This window comes from Syngnathus acus, chromosome 17 (genome assembly GCF_901709675.1).
Source record: "Syngnathus acus chromosome 17, fSynAcu1.2, whole genome shotgun sequence".
Taxonomy (NCBI): domain Eukaryota; kingdom Metazoa; phylum Chordata; class Actinopteri; order Syngnathiformes; family Syngnathidae; genus Syngnathus; species Syngnathus acus.
Window position 1 is genome coordinate 10622069 of NC_051102.1, and position 18422 is coordinate 10640490.

Consider the following 18422-nt stretch of genomic DNA (forward strand, 5'->3'; position numbering starts at 1 on the left):
CTCCGTGTTGGCCGTGTGGAGATTCTTCAAGGTAAATGCACAAATTGAAATAGCTCAGTGCAAAATAAATGACGACGACCCCGTGACATATCCGGCAAGATTTTTCGAGCCTCGTCGTCCACTCGGCTAGGCGCTGCTCAGCCATTCTGCTTTCAAGAAGCCATAATGGAGGAGATTGGGCTGGGCAGGCAGCCCTCTTTCCTTTCCTTTCCTCTCCTCTCCTCTCCTCTCCTTAATCTTCATGATTAAGCCACACACGGAGCAATACAGTGAAACTGCGAATGGCTTATTAAATCAATGGTTCCTTTGATTGCTCCGCTGTTACGTGGATAAGGGTGGCAATTCTACAGCTAAGACATAACACTCTATGAAAAAGAGCCTAGCCCTCACTTTTGAAAAGAAAATGTCGGTGATCTTGCCAATGATTTCTTTTAGTGCTAAAATTCTCGTGTCAAAGTAATGTGTGCGGCCGGATGCTAACACATAGTATTGACAAGTTAACTGCGTGAAACGTATTCCATCTTCATGAAAGGTTTGTGTTGATCTTATAGTCAAGAGAATCAGGATGAAGGTTTTGCTGAACTTAAATAACTAGACGATGCCTTTTTCTTTGCCGTTCCTTCGCTTCTATCTCATGAACTGATTTGCATTAGCTAGCCAATCACAGTGATTGTCACAGACCGTTCTGTGATTAGTGGCTCATTCATGGCTAAAAATACACCAAAAATATTCATAATTCTAAACACGGCTTTAGGCTTGTTCCTGCTTGTATTAATAATGTGTTGAGCGTGATTCTGGAAATGTATGCATTTGATTTGATGAAACTCTGACTGTGGATTGTGTGATTAACTTGTGTGTTGACTTGTCAGGCATTTTGATGACTACATATGGTGTGAAGGCGTTGAATTTGACATCCGCTGTGAAAATGAATTGAGGCACACATTTGAAGAAATAACACCACACATCAAGATTGCATTGATCAGGATAAATCAAGAGTCGAATGTGGTTTAGAGCCTAAGGAGGAAAACTTATATTTTGGTCGGAAAACTACCTTAGTGGATGGATTTTTTTTTCAATCTTATTGATTTAAGTAATAATTAATGCTTGTTCTTGCTTGCTTTGCAAAACCAGCAATGCCTCAGTGAATTGAAAAAAGAGCTGATCTTGTTTTCTTTTCTTCAGTGTTTTATTTAAACCATTTATTGTAAGTCGGAAATCGTTCCTATGCAACAATTGATGCCACTGTTTTCCCCATTCATTGGAATTCTATTTATTTTCTGCTTAATTTAATTTCCTGAAAACATCCTTCATTAAAATAATGAAACTTAATCCCAAAATACACATAAAGGTATTTATTTTTACTTCATTCTCCATCTGTTACGGATAATTAACTAATGTTTGTGTGACGCTGTTCAAATTAGTAGAAAAATAAGAGAATTGTTACGACGTTTAGTTTTCTCGCAGCTGAAATCTAATTACGCTCTTTATTGTCAATCAATAGAGAAATGAAATAAGACACTGTTCATTCACAGAAGACCTACTGCATTGAAAACACTCTGCCGTGCTGCAAGAAAACATCAAAACACAAAAAACATTGCAATGTTTTGCCATCATTTCAAATTGGTGAGCGAACTAGCATCATCCATTATCCCATGAAGAAAAATATAGAATTTCAAAAACATCCGTTTGAAGTTTGTGTCAAATCCTATTAAATGTATTCAAAAAGAGTCGAGATTAGAGACAGTTTTGCACGGAAAGAAGCCTTGATAATAAATGTCATAATGTATCTCTGCATCTAACTGTTGATTGTATCTGTTTGGAGAAGTGCTAAAGTGTTGTTATTTTGGTGGATACAAATAATGAATACGTATTTATGTGTATACAAATGGTGTCAAATCTAATCTCATGTGACTCTATGCCATTGGTGTCAAACTCCAGGCCCGGGGGCCAGATACGGCCCACCACATCATTTTATGTGGCCCGCAAAGACAAAATGTGCATTAACTTTGTGTCAATGCTAAAATTACAAATTGTCCCCAAAAAAATTCACATACAGGCATGTTCATAGATTTTGCTCCGTCTGTTTTCTAAATAATGTAAGGTACTTTAAACACCAATTGCAACTCATTATTCCGTCTGCTATTTCTGTAGCTCATTTTGCATCCATCATTGAAGCCGTCTGTTTGCGTGAGCTTTGTGGTGTACGTTGCAAGTGAAGGACAGCTAAAGGGAAACGGTGAGACAAAACAAAATGGGTTGAACTGTGTATTGCTCGCAATGTATTTCTTGTGTGCAATTGGTTTTCCTCAGACCAAATGAAGAGATCTTTCAAAGGGATTAAGTATTATTTGTCATCGGATTTTACAAACAGCTATTGTCTTAAGCCCCCAGTTCTCTGTCTTTATTAGTGGCGCCATATCTCGATTTCTCCGCCGTCAATCCCTTGGATATAATCTCCTCATGTGACCACAGAAGTAGCCGACTCGTTTTTCGAGGCCAAGATTACACAAGCGGCTTCTTCTCAATCTCTTCATCTCTCCCCTCACTAATCCAAGTATTTTACCGCTCAGTTTTGACTCTGCCCCAACTGTGCACCTAATTCTTCCATCCTTTCCTATCCTGTCTGGCCTTTGGTGAACTCACCCCCACCGCTTCTCCACGCCTTCTTGACCTTGCCTTTGTGCCATCTACATTACCCAGACGCCCCCCCCCCCGTCCCTTAGGTTTCCCGAGGGAGTTTATTGGTATGACAGGCCATCATCAGGAGGGAACTACTAAGCGTAATGGGTGCAAGCACGCATCCACACATGCATGCTAGCTTCAATAGTTCAGCACAGAGGCAGCCTGGCAGTGGGTGGACACACACACACACACACACGTGCACACACACACACGCGTGCACACTGTCTCTTTCACAGCTGAATGAGCATTTACTTCATGCATGATCTGTTTTCCCTTTCTCTAAAGAGAGTGAGTGGCCAGCTCATACAAGAGCAGATAGGAACTAATGACTGTTTGATTAATTCATTAGTTTAACACTTTATTGCCTGGCTTCTGGAGTCATAGATGGGTTTTTTTTTCTTTCATCGGCTAACTTTGCTCTTTAAAATCGGTCTCTTTTGCTGTTTTCTTTTTTTCTTTTAACTTTGACTCTGAGCTTGTATAAGTAAAACGGCCTGTGCTCTTTTCTCAAGCAAAAAAACAAGAAAAGTCAAATTTTGCATGTATAAATGGAGAAATATGCTCATGGCCGTTTAAGGTTCTTAAACTTAAGGTGCTCAAATTAAAAATATGAAACAAATCCAGTCAAACTAAAATTCAACAACATCAGTTCCAGAACACCAGTCAAGCACAAATAGAAGTATAAAAATAATCAACTCGCAATCTTTTTTTTACTGGACAAACCAATTTTAAAAATCATAGACCATTCTGTGCTACGACTTAACTATTTCCAGCACTACAATTCCATTGAAAGTGCACCCGACTGTGAGACTAATTTGCCACTCAAAACCGAAATAGAGTTAATGGATTTGAAAACAATGAATTGAGATGTTAAACTATGAGTGAGTCACCTGCAGGCGGGGAAGAGCTGGATGCAGCCATAAATAGACAGATGGGTAGTTCCATACACTTTAAGAAGGGGAAGATTTGGTGACAGACAGCCAAAGTTTCTTCTCGGACCTCAGGCCTTCTCGCCTGCCCTCAGTCGCCTCCCATCACCCGCCCGCATTCCTCATACATACATATCTTCTCACTCAAGGGATGTTTTTAATAGAATTAGGCCGCTTGTTATCAGCGGAGCGGCTAGCCATGCAGCGAGTGAGGCGAGATTGAAACAGCGATTTCCAATTTGAGATTGTGTCACACACACATCTCCCTGTGCCTAGATAGCATCGATGCATCAGCGCCACCATCTCCCCCGACTCACTTAGCCTTTTTTTTTTTTCCCTCAGCCCACCTCACCATGTTTTAGGCCAGTGGCACATTCAAGGCAAACATCTCGTGCTTTCATCCTTTCTTTTGACGCTTTATCACCTTGTCTCTTTTGCTCTCGTCTGCATCTCGCTTAAAACCTCCAAATGCATCTCCTCCGCTGCTGCTTTTTATTTTTTCTTCTTCCCAGCACTTGTCCTCAATGCTATTCCCACTCCTCCCACACTTGTTCATTCTTTAGCATCTCTTCCCTCATCTCGCGTCTCTGCGTCCTCCCACACTTTCCGCACATCCCGCCTTGGTTACTTTCCACCCCTCCCTTCCCTTTTCATCTCCTGTCACTCGCTCCATCCCAACAAAATGCCCCCGCACCCCCCAGCTCCTCAACTGTCATCCTCTGCCCCCTCGCTTCATCCACTCTTCCTCTGCCTCAAGGCATTAGATCCCTTTTGACTTGTCTTGTCGGGTCTCCGGATTTTTGTTTTACCTCGAGAGATATATCATTTGTGTGTGTTCGTGCACTACAGTCCTAGTCGCTTGTGGCCATGCGTGAGTGAATGTGTGGGACAATGTCTGAGAGGCTGGAGTGATGCTTTTGTTGCTATGTGTGTTTGTTTTTGGCTTGGAGGGTATTCTGTGGCTTCTCATGACCATGGAGCCGACTTTCCTCACAATACTTCAACTCGGGCTTTTGCTCAATAGACTTGCAACTTAACAAATGTGCTTATTGTCCTCGTCTATTGTCCGCTATGGTGTGTACACCCACATGCACACATGAATTTACATTTGCATCAGTTGTCTCCTTTTTTTCCGGTTAGAGCTGTCAGAATGAATCCAGTTGATTATCAAATTTAACCCATTTTAAAAACATTTGCAAACACCTGCTTTGACTTTGAAAACGATAACCACACCAGTAACTGAATCAGTTTGGTGAGTACAATATAATCCCTCTTGTGACATTTAAAAAAAAAAATATTTAGTTGTTTCTATCATTAAACAATACTGAATAACTAAGAAAAAAAGATTTTCTAATCAAATTTCATGCAAAACAACATTTTATCCGATTGTTCAATTAATCTAATAAATAATTGATAGAGTAATCGATTCTAAAAACATTCGATAGAGACAGCCCTAAATAAAGTGACACTTTTATTCTTTGAGCAAAATTGGCTCGGATTCGAAGACCTATACGAAAAGCGTATACAATGAAAAAAACAAGTTTTAATTGATATAACGCAGTATATAATTGTTTTTGTCGCAACACTTTTTTTTAACTTTCTCCTAGTCCTCTACCACTAGCTGAATTTGAAACATGTTGTTAAATAGCTTTCATTGTGGATTCAAATGAACATCAAGACGATAAAAAATAGGAGATTGAAAAATACGGATTTCATTATTTTGTGCCATTGTAAACTTGTCTTTGGATGTCCCTTTCAGATAAATGCTAATAGTTGTGTTGATTTGATGATGTTGCTGGAAGAACAAACCAAACCCTCTTAAACGTGACCTTTAAGCCTCATTGCTTGCAACCATCTGCTGCCTCAAGAAACTTGGAACTCAAGGAATGCTTGAGGCATTATTTAAACATACTCGAATGTGAGGAGAATTTGCTAAATTGGTTCCGTTGCATTTAAGGGAGATTGCTCTGTGTTTGCAGCCTTTAACGGCAGGACCATTACGTTTAAATCTCTGTGAGCTTTAAGTGCGCCTGAGAATTCGGCCAATATATTTCCTTCAGAACTGTGCTGAAAGAAAAAAAAAAAAGCCCAAAGCCCAAACTTTTGTGCTTCTCTATTGTCTTGCCATATAGTTGTTAGCGCCTTTGGATATTTTGTACAAGTAAGATGTTATTGAGCGTGTCTCTGCTACTTTGGTTGATCCAGAGCTGGACTTCCTGCCCTTTGAGTGCAGTTCTTGAAGATTTGGAGCTCCATTTTTGATGACTTAGCCAGTTGCCAATAAATATGCATTGCAGAGATTTTCCATTTAATAAGTTCCTCTTTCAAATTTGGACTTTCTGTCTAGTCTTATTTCACAATCAATTCTTCTACTCGCACCAAAGTTATCGTTTGCCTAATAGAATAATTGCTCAATACATGATGAATTTACTGTCACATTCAGCACCAATATGAAGGTTGCATTGAGACAGTTGTTGAATTTGCTGTTTTCATTGTTTCTAGCATTGTCCACAACATGATTCTGCTCAAATGTACGTATAGGCGGGCGCACTGCTTCCGAAGAGAGTTATGGAAAGCATTTTTGGTTTCACAATGACTGCTGAGGTGTGCAGCTGATTTGGCAGTGTTGACGCTGCAGGTAGGGCATGCAGTGAAGTCTGACTTTTTCCCTCAGCCTGTGGTTAACTGTGATCTATCCGCACCACCTGGCATCGGTTCAACACTTGCTGAGCCTTCTGAGACCTTTAGTCTGGCTCTACCGCTTCCCTCCCTCCCAGAAACCTGGGCTTGGCTGCCTGTATGCATCCAATCTCGCCTCCAGGGAGCTAAGAGCTGCGCCGTATATACATGGATAATTATCCAGGGGTACAGGATACCTTTAGGGACAATAAGTAGCATGGGGGAACAGCAACAAAGGAAAAAAGCCAGCCAAGTCTTTTCCCACATCAGCCCCACACACTCGTGTGGGCCTGACACCGACCGGATCAAACCTTGGAAATGAAACGATAATCGTACGCATTGGACGTCAGCTCTTACGAAGGCTGAAGAGTGACAAACAACACAGACAAAAACAAAACAAAACCCGATACAGTTGACATGAAAATGATAGTAGCTAGAGATGCGCCTCACAGTCGCAGGGTAAAATAGCAGGTCTGAGGTCAGTTCAAGTGTGAACAGCATAAATATTCATGTCTGTGGAGGCAGTCAAAGATCTCTAAGGCCAGCGCAGAATGTTCTTTTTGATATCCTCTGCTGCTTTTCTCGAGTTGGTACTAGTATTGCGCAAAGTAGGAGGCTGTTGTTCTCCCCAGGCTTTTCAGCCCCCCCCCCCCCCTCTTAGCTCCGCCTCCCACTAGTGACCTCCCGTAGGCACTGGATTATGACCCATCATGCGGGTCCTCTGTGCCTCATCTCTCTTCTGCTCACAGTTCATATCTCTCCATCTCCCTTTATCGCAAAAACACAGCTAGCAGTTTTAATCATGCCCTGAATAAAAGACACATTTCCAATTAATGGGACTGCTGTTTGTTATGCACTGTGATTGTATAATAACTTCGATGGGGCTCAAGAAGATTTGCAAGTTTCAATCTGAACTGAAGTTTGAGAAAGAAAAATCAGTGCAAGTCAAGTGGGATGGAATGTCAAGTGTCTGCAGTGATATCCAGGAGATCGATGCCTGTATTTGGTGACCCAATTCAGATTTTTTTTTTCTCCTTCTTCAATGTTGCACAGTACGGATTTGCGTCACGGTAACATAAACAGATGAAAGATTTTTGGGGGGAATACTATATCCTCAGATTCCGATGCGGATTTATTCCAATTCATTTTGTGGAGCGCTCAACCTTTTCAGGATCCCGGCTGGGGTGCCTATTCCAAGGCCAACTCCACTGACGTGAAGTGTTGTGAATGCAAAATTTTGTGCAATTGATCCTCTGCTAGCTGGCCAAAAGTAAAACAACCGTGAACAAATACATTATTAAATGTGCCACAGAGTAAGCCAATTTTAGGTTATACGATGTAGAACTGGTAATTACCCAAACCTTTTTTAATTCTGGGTTGTTTAATGCTTCATCATGTAGACACTTTTTTCATTTATGCTAAAACAGTCATATCATTGAAATAATAGCCAACAAAACAAGTGAGACGTCTCAAATGTCTGCACAAAAAGCTAGAATTGGTATAATTCAGATTGATTGTCCTGTTCAAAATGGTAAAATGCACCATTTATTGACGTCGAGAAATATCTTTGTATACAAACAACACCGTTGGAGTCAATCGTAAAATGCTCACTGAACTATTCATCCTGTCAAATTAGGACAAGTGGAGTAACGCAATAAATACGATATCTCTCAGAGACATCAAGAGTTACTAGATATGGTGGTTAAATTTGGCATGATCAGAAGTCCATTTAATTAGCAAATGGATTTTTTCCTAATATTATTGTTGTTACATATAAGTTGATCCAGATATTCAACTAAATTTAATCACAGTGACACAGTTAGATTTACCGTGTTGGTCATTCAGTGAGCCAACCGACAGTTCATGACATGAGTTATTTCTGTCTGATTTTACAGCGTTTATTTATTTATTTTGGGCATCCTAGCACTTGCCGCCATAAACAGGGAGTGGCATTTTAACAATAAATGAAACTTGCTTCTATATTGGTGCGTTATCTCAGTGATATATTTCCCAGTGTACATTTATAGCTTTGGTCTCATTCCATCTCTCACTTTACTAGGATTACATAAATGCACTGTTGATAGAGACCTATATGCTGGTGCGTTAGCTTGTATTCCACTGAGTTGACGTATTCTACTTTATAGTTGCACTTGCAAAGAGTCCACATATTTATTTCAAGACAATCGTTTGTGCCCTCAAGAGCCTGTAATTCAAATGGCTGCATATTTTTCCTCTCCATGTGCATGGCACAGCTTCTTGGGGGCATCTCATATTGACTTGCCTCCCCCTCACTCCATCAATACGCTTGACACCAGTCAGTATGAATCCAAAGTGCATCAGTGCGTCAAGATATACTATGTTGAGCGTTTTATTTCATACTTCTCGCGGGAGACATGCTCTTTCAAATAGAATTAAGAGGAAATCATTTTTTTTGCCAGCACTGACAGAGAAGGTTGAAAAAGTGTATTAACCAAAGGTAATTGACTCTAAAAGCACCGGAGAACAGTTTGGTGTTGAAATTAACCTGAGCATGTTTCTCAATTGAGGTCTGACATTGAGGCGAGGGAGGTTTGCTAATAGGAAATTGTGCAGAACCGATCTTTTATTTATTTTTGCTCAGATGCCAGATAGGCTACATTCACAGTTCAACTGAGTTCATTGCTATTCATCATGGGGGAAAACAAATCAACACCTTCTTCTATGAGCAATGGGCTTGTCTTATTTATTGACAGAAATGAGACGATGTGGATGCTTACGGGAGTTCTGTACTGCAAACAAAATATAAAAGCCAACACAATTTACATTTTTTCGAGACATATTTCACTCTAGTAGGGAGATTTTAGTTATGGTGGAGGAAGTACAGAGCCATACAATAATCTTAGAGAAATGAAATGCATGTTTTTGGATGATTCAACTCTGGCTATCACTGTGTAATTGCATCATCAATGGGCTAATCAAATAAAAATACACACATTTTATTGAATACATTTTTATAAATACAATTCAATGCAATAGTACCTTTCTTGGGAAGGAATTACGATTCAAGAAAATCCGCTAATTGACATGTAATCGGAATGAAGTGCTTGAGTGATCGAGCATACTTTTGACAAAAGTCTTGCTGGCGGCGCATATTCAACGTTGGCAAATTAATAAGTGTCTGGACCCCCGAGAGAAAATCATACTCGGTAAACAGCATGGCGCCCGCCACTCAATAAATGTTTGGCGATATTAGTTGAATGTCACAGACTAATTCGCTAATCTGTCTGTTGTACACCAAAAACAAAAAATGCAAATGAGCCTGTTATTTATCTCGTTTTAGAGGAGTTGTAGCCAGTGAATATGAGCTGACGGGAAATTCATATGCTTCCTGTCTCACTAGCGACCACCTCCACATTTTGATAGGCCCTATCACGTACTGCTCGTCTGAGTCGTCGAGTCAACCCTGCTTTACTTGGGCTCATTAAGTTTGACTGCCGTGGCATATTTATTGACAGTTTAAAAAATGTATGGATATGAAACAGGGCTGCTGTAGCCATTGCGGAAATAGCGCAACCAGTGGATGAGCCTAAAAAAACAAAAAAGAAGGGTAAGGCAAAATGAATGAAGTCGATTTTTATTCCAGTAAAGCCAGCATTTCATCAGCAAGCTGCTGAATTGCACATGTCAATTCCATTTGCATAGCTGAGTATGTGTAATTTTTAATTCTTGTTTTCTACTTTCTCCAGAACTTACTTTTGATAACTTCTGCCTGAACAAGCATGTTTGAACAAGTCTCTTTTTAAAGTTAGAAAAAAAAAAAAGACACGAGTTGGAGCTAACACAGGCGATTGTGAAGCAACAATGTCAAGGCCAAAAAAATAGAAAAGAAAGTAGAGGGAATAAAAATGAGGAGGTGGTCTGTGAATGAGGGAGAAAAAAATCTTATAAAATTACATTAGCTACTAATAAATAGTGTAAAAAGTATCAATCTGGCTCCTGGCTAAAATGATGGTTTATTTATTACTATTATATGTAAAATATGATTTATGATTTGTTCCGTGACACCATATGTTTTATGACACTATGAAAGTACTTCCAGTCTAATTCAAATGATCAATGTTGTATCACAGACAAAAATGGCAGCGAATGCCCATGAAATGTTGACTCTCGTCATTACGCTGCATTTTAGTGGTCATTCCTTCCTTCGCTGGTCCTCAAACAGAGTTGAGAAGCTCTTTCCTCATTTGTGGCCCACAAACCATTCACCCAAAAAGCAAATTTGTCACACAAGAGTAGCTCTGGTCTACATACAGAGCGAGAAACTGTGAGCGGAGAAGCATAGAGGGTAAAAGGAAGGGAAGTCGCTTTGGCCAGATAAAGCTGAACAAAGTTGGAGAGACAGAGATTAAGAGGACTACTGAGCCTCCGTTTCTGCTGAACCACAAGCCCAGCTAGTTTCCACCAATTACATTCATGCCCATGTACATCCTGGATTCGGAACGTAACAATGGCCTCGAGGGGCTTCACTCTGCTGGTACACACTTGAACCCCGCCACCACCTCCACTACTTCATCTCGCCTGCCTGCCACTCTCGTATTCTTGGATACACACTCACATCTACACACAGACGCAGTGTGTGCATATAAGGCTCTCACATTTTAATCTCATCACTCCCTCCAGCTTTGTCTCTCTTTATTACCCACTCACCAACCAAGCCACTAAACACCCCCCCCCCCCCCCCCACACCCACAAATCTTTTCTGTCACTCCTCTCCACTGTCTTCCCATTCTATTCTTCTCACTCTTTCCTCCTCGGGCTTTCCATCCATCCTTGCTTGCTTGTGTCGTTCTCGCTCCTTGCACGGATTGGGATACGTGTGTGAGCTCCGACGATGGTAATAAGTAAGGCGGGTGATTGCCGGGGAAGAGCAAGATGAGGAATGGCATCTATTGATGATCATGACTGTGGCAGCACACTAGCTTTAGGGGGGCTTCATTATTAGTGGTAACAATAACAGCAACACCCTGATCCCTTAATGAAATGATAGAGGCCACTGGCAGGCTGATCTGAGAATTGGAGAGGTGGGCTACTGGACTTGGGGCTTTGAGTGACGGCGAGGCTGAGACATGATGACAGAGGAGAATGGAAAATAGAAAGAGGGAGATGTGAAGTGGAAAGTGTGAAAGGCCCGGAGAGCGCCGTTAAGGAAGCAAACACTTTATTGAGCGCAGATGAATAAATATTCATGTTAGAGTGCTATGAAAGGGTTTAAATGACTTTTTGGAGTTATGAGAGGAAGGAAAATAATGGAGAGGGGAAACGTTTGACATTGGTTTCTAATCTAATGACTTGGACAGTGTTCTCACATAGCCACATTTATGCGGTGCTGAAAGAATTTCTCACACCACCTTCGGAGGCGCTGAGCACAAATGAGGCAGATTGCACCACTTTCGCTAACAGGTGAGCTGAAGGGAGAATTCAAATAGATTAGGCGAAGCGGGATTTCACATTTTGAATTTTCTAGCTGACCTGGTTGCAATCGACTTGATGATGATGAATGGCAAACTGGCTATTAGAATTGTCATCATCAGCGTAAGAGTGAGGAAGCATGTTGTTATCTTTGAAAGAAGTTGCGCCCCGTCTCCTCTGATCTGTGTCTTGGCTTTGGGTAGAACAGCTGTTGTCCACGGGGAGGTGGAGTGGCTTGAAACGCCAATTTTCCATTCCAGCTTCTGTTTGATTCAGACTCGAAAAGAGAGTTGCACTCGTCTAATCAATCATTATTGAGTCAAGCAGGACTTGGACTATCATCAATGAGCAGCTAAGGTACATATATGAGATCCCAAACAAAGGTGCAATTGGGGTTGACGTTACAGACATTTTCATTTTTGGACAAAACGTATATATATGTTTTTAATATTTTGCCAATTCTAAACAGGGATGTTGTTTTGTTGGCCAAACTGTCACTGACAGACATCAAACTTTGTTGTAGGGCAGTGACCTCAAACCTCATTTGATTTTTGTGTCAAATGAAATCCCTTCTGGATTTCTTTCTTTTATTCGACTACCATCCCCAACACATGATGCTTTTGTTGGGCTTGTTGCCCTTTGTTGATTTAGGTTGCCGGAATAATTAGAATTAGTTTGTGGCCATTGATTGTTGATTCTTACAATTGTGTCAGACAAACAAGGCAGCACAAATACGACGCTCCTTTTTATTGTCAACAAAACAGCCGATTGCAAATGGACCAACGCTAAGCACCTTGTCGGAGCGTAATGACTGTTTGTCGTTTGAGCATGTTTGCATTTCTTCATACTGTCGCTTTGTATTTTGTGAGTCGGCACGTGATTCCGCTCGCTTTGTCCCTTTGCTCTTTTCTGACAGTCTTGATTTAGCAGTGCCATGGCTCTAATGGAAAGCTAGTGATCAAATTGTCGCAGCATACTGTGAACACGCTCACCGTGCGACAAGTTTGGAGAACACGCTAATGATATCACTCATGTTAATAACACAGCATGCTTTCCCGATTCCTCCTATTTTTCCTCTGTGGGTATTAAAAAAGAAAAAAGCCACATATTCATAGCCGAACACAATATTTGCATCTTGATCATTTCAGAAGAAATACATTCATCGGGGTCAAATTTCAGTCTGCCGGAAAGATGAGGCGAATAAACAAGAGAAGAAATGGATGAAGTTGAGAATAAAATACAGAGTAGGATATTAATACGCTCAATATCTCGAAGTGGAGAATGGGGGAGACGAGATGGAAGTGTTCCGCTGTGTTTTAATGACAGAGGGAAGCTCTCTGGAGGCAGAGCGGCCCATTCCCTGAATTTTTCATAGCAGGCTTCACGGTGAGATGACCAAAAGACACCTTGATACGCTCCCCATCTGGTCCTCTGAGAGCAGCCCTTCATCAGCCGTCCTGCCCACCTGATGAGATGAAGTCAGGAGGAAATAAAAGTCCAAATTGTTTGGGGAAAGGAGGGGCATAAGAAAGTTAACATTGCTGCTGATGGATTTTGCCGAACGGATTCACATCGTAGAAATGTGTCCAACTAAATTGAATTTGGCTGCCTATTCCCATGACCCCACGTACTCCATTTAATGGACTTGCACACATTTTGCAGTACTGAGCCACTCCTTCATAAATCGGAATAAATAAATGCTCCTAATGGCAAATGTTCTTTTTATAAACATTGGAAAACCTTGTAGGTGGTAATATTTTAACACTACGGCAGAGTGCTCATGAGCTCGTTAAGTCGAGGCAAGACAAACGTGCAGATATGAGAGCAAACTCTGGCTTTGTTGTCGAACATGTCAAATAGCAAAGCAGCATCCATGTCAATCATGAAACAAATGGCACGTTTCTATTTATAACCCAAGTGGGGAGGGCGAGGCAAGGAAAAGCATCAACAGGATGCCTTCTGCTAGAAAGTGGCTATAAATCATCTTTCATTGCTTAATATGTCTTTCGTTAACGTTGTGTACAATTAATGGGTTGCTGTACTGTACATTTCATCATCTTGTAACGGTTTACAGATTGTTTATGAAGCTCGTTTGGAAATGATAGCCTCTCCTGATTGTACTTTCCCCGCCATGTGTTATTCCCTAGCTAAATTGTTTAGGTATGTCATATTGAATATCACATAAAGTTTCATAAGTGCTATAAAATGACTGCGAAGCCTTGGAGACACAACCACAGCGGATGATCTGAAATCCACTTTGCCTGTGATCTCAGCTTTCCACAAAATCCCTTTTGGCCTCCTTCTTATAACGACTGCAATTAGACGAGGTAAAATGATCATGTTTTTCATCTTTAGCGTCCCTTTGGTAAACATTGCCGTTAGGATCAATTAACCAGCGGCTAATGAGCAAAGTGGGGTTCTGTCTTAATAGCGCACTGCTCTTCATTGGTATTTTTTTAATGAATGACTTTTTAAGTCAAAATTGCCAAAGTTTTTAATTGTTTTCCTTTTTGAGTGTGTGTGGAGGGGGATCATCGTCTTAATTATAAAGGGCAAGGTTTTAAGTGAGGGGGATTTAGACTTTTAATTAAAGAGGAATTTGATGTGAGCAACAGGCTGGATTCATTTTCCGACAAAATTCCCCTCTGCGGTTCCATCGCTATTTCTCATCAGCCCAAATGGTGTCAATGTCTCCCTCCTTGTGGGCTGGTGCTGTTGGGAGACGGATCTTTGAGAATATCATTTTCAAACTGCTGGCGAGAAGGAGAGGCTTTGCTCGGGTTTTGCTCATTCACTGGACTTCCAAGATGGAATTTTTGAGCTTCAGATACGTAAATGATGCTACGATGCTTTTCTTTCTCTTCACCTCCCCCCTCCTCCTCCTCCTCCTCCTCAATCCCTTAATAGCACATAAGGATGTTTTCATAGGGGTGATGAATTGGGCTGAAGTGATTAGTGTGGTGTGAAATGTGATTACATTCACTAGCTTTGCTGATTTGTCGAACAGATGCCCTCTGCAAGCTTGACTTTAGTATGTTACAGTGTTTAACTAGTCATCCCCCAGAGCGAGAAGTCTCAATAGACATTCACAGGTTAATTGGCTTGATTATGGATGGTGTTCCTCCAGGATCCCGGCAAGAATGCAATATGTGCTTCATTTGTTATCAGGGGAGTTGATATCACTCACTCACTTCATATATAAAGATAGAGTTCGACCACTTCTGCTTTTTGCCATGAAAATGAAAACGTCATATTGTTTTCATAGCTGTACATGCACAGATTGTCAACTAACGACTAAAGTGCACTGTTTATCATGATTATCTTTATTGATGGCAATTTGTCAAACTAAAATCGAAAGAGTCGGAAGGGAAATCCTTTTTGAATTGTTGCAATCTGTTAAGCTGCTTTGCTAGTTCAAAATGCTGCACTAGTGTGTGCAGAACACAAAACAAATGTTCCCATGCCAGTAGAAAGTGGAGAAAAGAACCAGCCAAGAGTCTATAAAAATATTAACTTTGCTAAGGGTGTTATTTTATTTTTTGCTGTTGTGTTTTTCCAATCATAGACAAGAGCGTCCTTTCAAAACAGGTTGATTTCAATCGGGCATGAAAAGAGGCTTATGTTTTTTTTTTTACACCATTGAGGCATGGTTATTAAGATACTTGGGAACTGTTTTTAATTCCGGGGGGAGGAATCATATGTCTCCTTTAAAAGTGAATCGCAGTCATAAGTGATGTGATACTGCCTGTTGTCTTTCTCCTTCCGCTCCCGTTTGTGTGATGACGCCAATCACTTTCATTAGCATGCCTCGCCATGAATGTTATTTCTCATGCGTTCTTACACGCACGCTAATGACTAGCACTCAGCTGTAGGTTGATTTCGCTCGGTCCAAAGTACATCTCGCTATTACTTGAAACCTCTGACACGGAATCAACTCATCTCATCACGATACAGTATTCATAAACACTGATCTTGATGAACAACAATCCAGCAGCCTAATCAGCCATGTGAGTTGCTGCTTCTTTTTCTTGCTTTGCCCTGAATCCATTTCACCCCCCTCACCTTTTCCTTATGTTTCTCAAAGAGGAAAACAATTTGGATTGGCAAACATCAGTCTTTCCCCTTTTTCTCCAATTTGTGTTCAATGTGTTACTTCCCATTTTTGCACACCAACAGTGGCCTCCCAATACTTCCTGTTTGCATTACTCCCTATTGTTCCCTTCATCGTCTCCTTTCTCATGTGTCTCTAGGCTTTGCTTAACGTTTCCCTTCAGATGCACATTAACCGTGTACTTAAAAGAACAAAATGAGTGCAAGGGGACTTCTGGGATGTTGGCAGAATGTTGGTTGGATACAAGCTCTGGCATCAGATATGAAATCAATAGGGACAATTTAATAAAACAACGCACAGGATTTGCAATATCTCCTTTTCAAAGACGCTATTTTCTGTTTGGTGCAGATTATCATCTGTAAATGACAAGGAAATGGAAGGTTTGACGGTATTTGTTTTAGATGTGACAACAGTCAATATGTAGAATTTGCCTTTCACATAGAGTCTATATTTCAATGTAATAAAAAAAACTGCAATGTTTTCACTGCGCTTCTATTTCACATCTGCATTTTGCAGATAGCGTATCTATTGCAACATTACGAGAATGATGATGATGATAATAAAAGTAATTACAAATAAATCAATAAATAATCATTTAGTAGGAATTGCTGTACGCACGTGTACCTAATTTTGTCACCTTCCATGTCCTTTCATCGTGAGCTGTTCATGCTCTTCAGTTTTGATTTGGTAGTATCAAGGTAAATAATCTCCTTAAGTTTTGTTTTCTTTAATTCCCAATGCTGACTGGCGCAGCCCATTTGTCATGATTAGGCTTACATGGCACTATGATAATGACAAACAGTGGAATGAATATTCATTAGTTGTTTGCCATCCCCTGGGACTTTCTCCAAATATACACTAAATAGTCAAATGGAAAAAGGTGGCTTATACATTATTCCAGTCAAAGTTTGATTTCATTTGGAACTGCTGTGTTACTTTGAGTAATTCAAAGATGTAACTAACCATACACCATACTGCCTCTTTGTGTTGGTAAACTTTGGACTGCTGCATCCTTCAAAACGTTTTCTTTCTCGATGGAATTGGCCAAGGTTATTCCCCACGTTTTGTATTTTCTTTTGTAGCTGGAGCTCAATTGAAAGAACTTGATTATACTTTTACTTTCTAATGCATTGCATTTGCTGCAAAGCTTCTCTCAACGCTCCACTGAGGATTTGAAGTGGAAAATAACGTCAGGTGTGCTTTAAGTAGAATAAGAGTTTTCATTTACGCGCACCCGCTTTGACAGCGAGACTGGTGCATGTTCGGGAGTTTGAACACAAAATTGCACATTTCTGCTACTGGATATTGGTTCGAAGGAATAGTTGCGGAAATGAGCTTGTCCAGCTTTGTGTTATCAGGCTGGCTTGAATCTTTGGGTGCACTTGTTACAATTCTACCCCACTTTGGTGCTTCATATTTCATCACTTCATTATACAAACTTGACATTATCGGAGTCCTTGATGCCTCCTCCGAGTCTTGATCATTTCTATTGTGCATGTTAGACCAATATGGCTGTGCTCTTGCATGGACAAGCGTCGCTTCGGTTTTGATATTTTGGTTCAATTTGGATAATGCAAGGTGGCAAGTCAACGTATGTAACGCTAACCATTCAGTGTATGCTGAATAGCATCTTCAGTCACATGTACATGCTAATGAAGGGCATTCAAAGGACTCGGTTGAGTCTTTTTGAAAGAAACCCAGAGAAACCAATTTATCTTCCCACTATCGGCACCTCTTATCCTGTGCAGGGTCAACTGGAGCCCATTACGGCTGATGTCATGCAAGAAGTATGGTGCCCACTGGATAGATCGCCAATCGTGGGTGAGACGTGTGAGAAGTTGGAAACAATTTGGAAAGACACAGGAGCAAGGCACAATTGACCTCTGTAGTTTGAAGTGACGCGAGCGAGCCCACAGACAAACTTATTAAGAAAGCAGCCGGTGAGGGGAGTGAGACAGAGGCCAGCTAAGAGAGGAGACAGGAGGTAGATGGAAGAGATTGATGAGGGAGAGTGAGAAACTAATTCTCACTTCACTCTGGGCAGGAAGATTAAGGAAGATTAGAGAGATCGAGTGAGGAAAGGAGAGATGGACTGATAACTACCGCTGCATGCAATACAAAGAACTTTGAATGTCCACAGTGGGATGGAATGAAATGAAAATACAGAACTGGGATAGACTTAAGAACACAGGTGACTTGCTCATAAATGGACGGATAAGATCACAAATCAATCAGGCACAGAGGGGGGTCCTAAAAGCACTGATCTGCACGTCTTTTAGCTCAGAGACCATTTCTGTTAGTGTTGAGATTCATGCCACAGAAGAGCGGCTGCAAAATCCAGGTCATCTCCGTATCTCCTTTGGGATTTATCCTCTTGTAGAGACCAAGTCTGTGTGACGGTCTCGTTTACATTCACTTTTTTAGCTTGTAAAAAAAGAAAAATGGGTAGGGGGGGTTAGGGGGAAACCTATTTTCCATTCCCTGCCACTGACATCTATTTATTCACACTTAGGAGTGGAGCTGCAAAAATGTCAGTAGCTATAGGCAGCAGAAAATGTTCAAGGAGAGGTCGG

At 40.9% G+C, this 18422-nt stretch overlaps 1 protein-coding gene across 3 annotated transcripts in view; it reads left to right on the plus strand.

Annotated features, from left to right (window-relative positions):
• The window catches only part of LOC119136751, a 97330-nt gene that overhangs the window by 14615 nt on the left and 64293 nt on the right, over positions 1 to 18422 (plus strand). Inside the window, exons 1-2 of one of the 3 annotated variants that reach the window (XM_037275465.1) lie at positions 16458 to 17043; positions 17598 to 17670. The exons of the other annotated variants lie outside the window; for them this stretch is intronic. The gene's annotated coding sequence lies outside the window, so the exon portion shown is untranslated. Of the gene's footprint in view, positions 1 to 16457; positions 17044 to 17597; positions 17671 to 18422 lie in introns of those variants that run through there. 3 annotated transcript variants of the gene reach the window in all.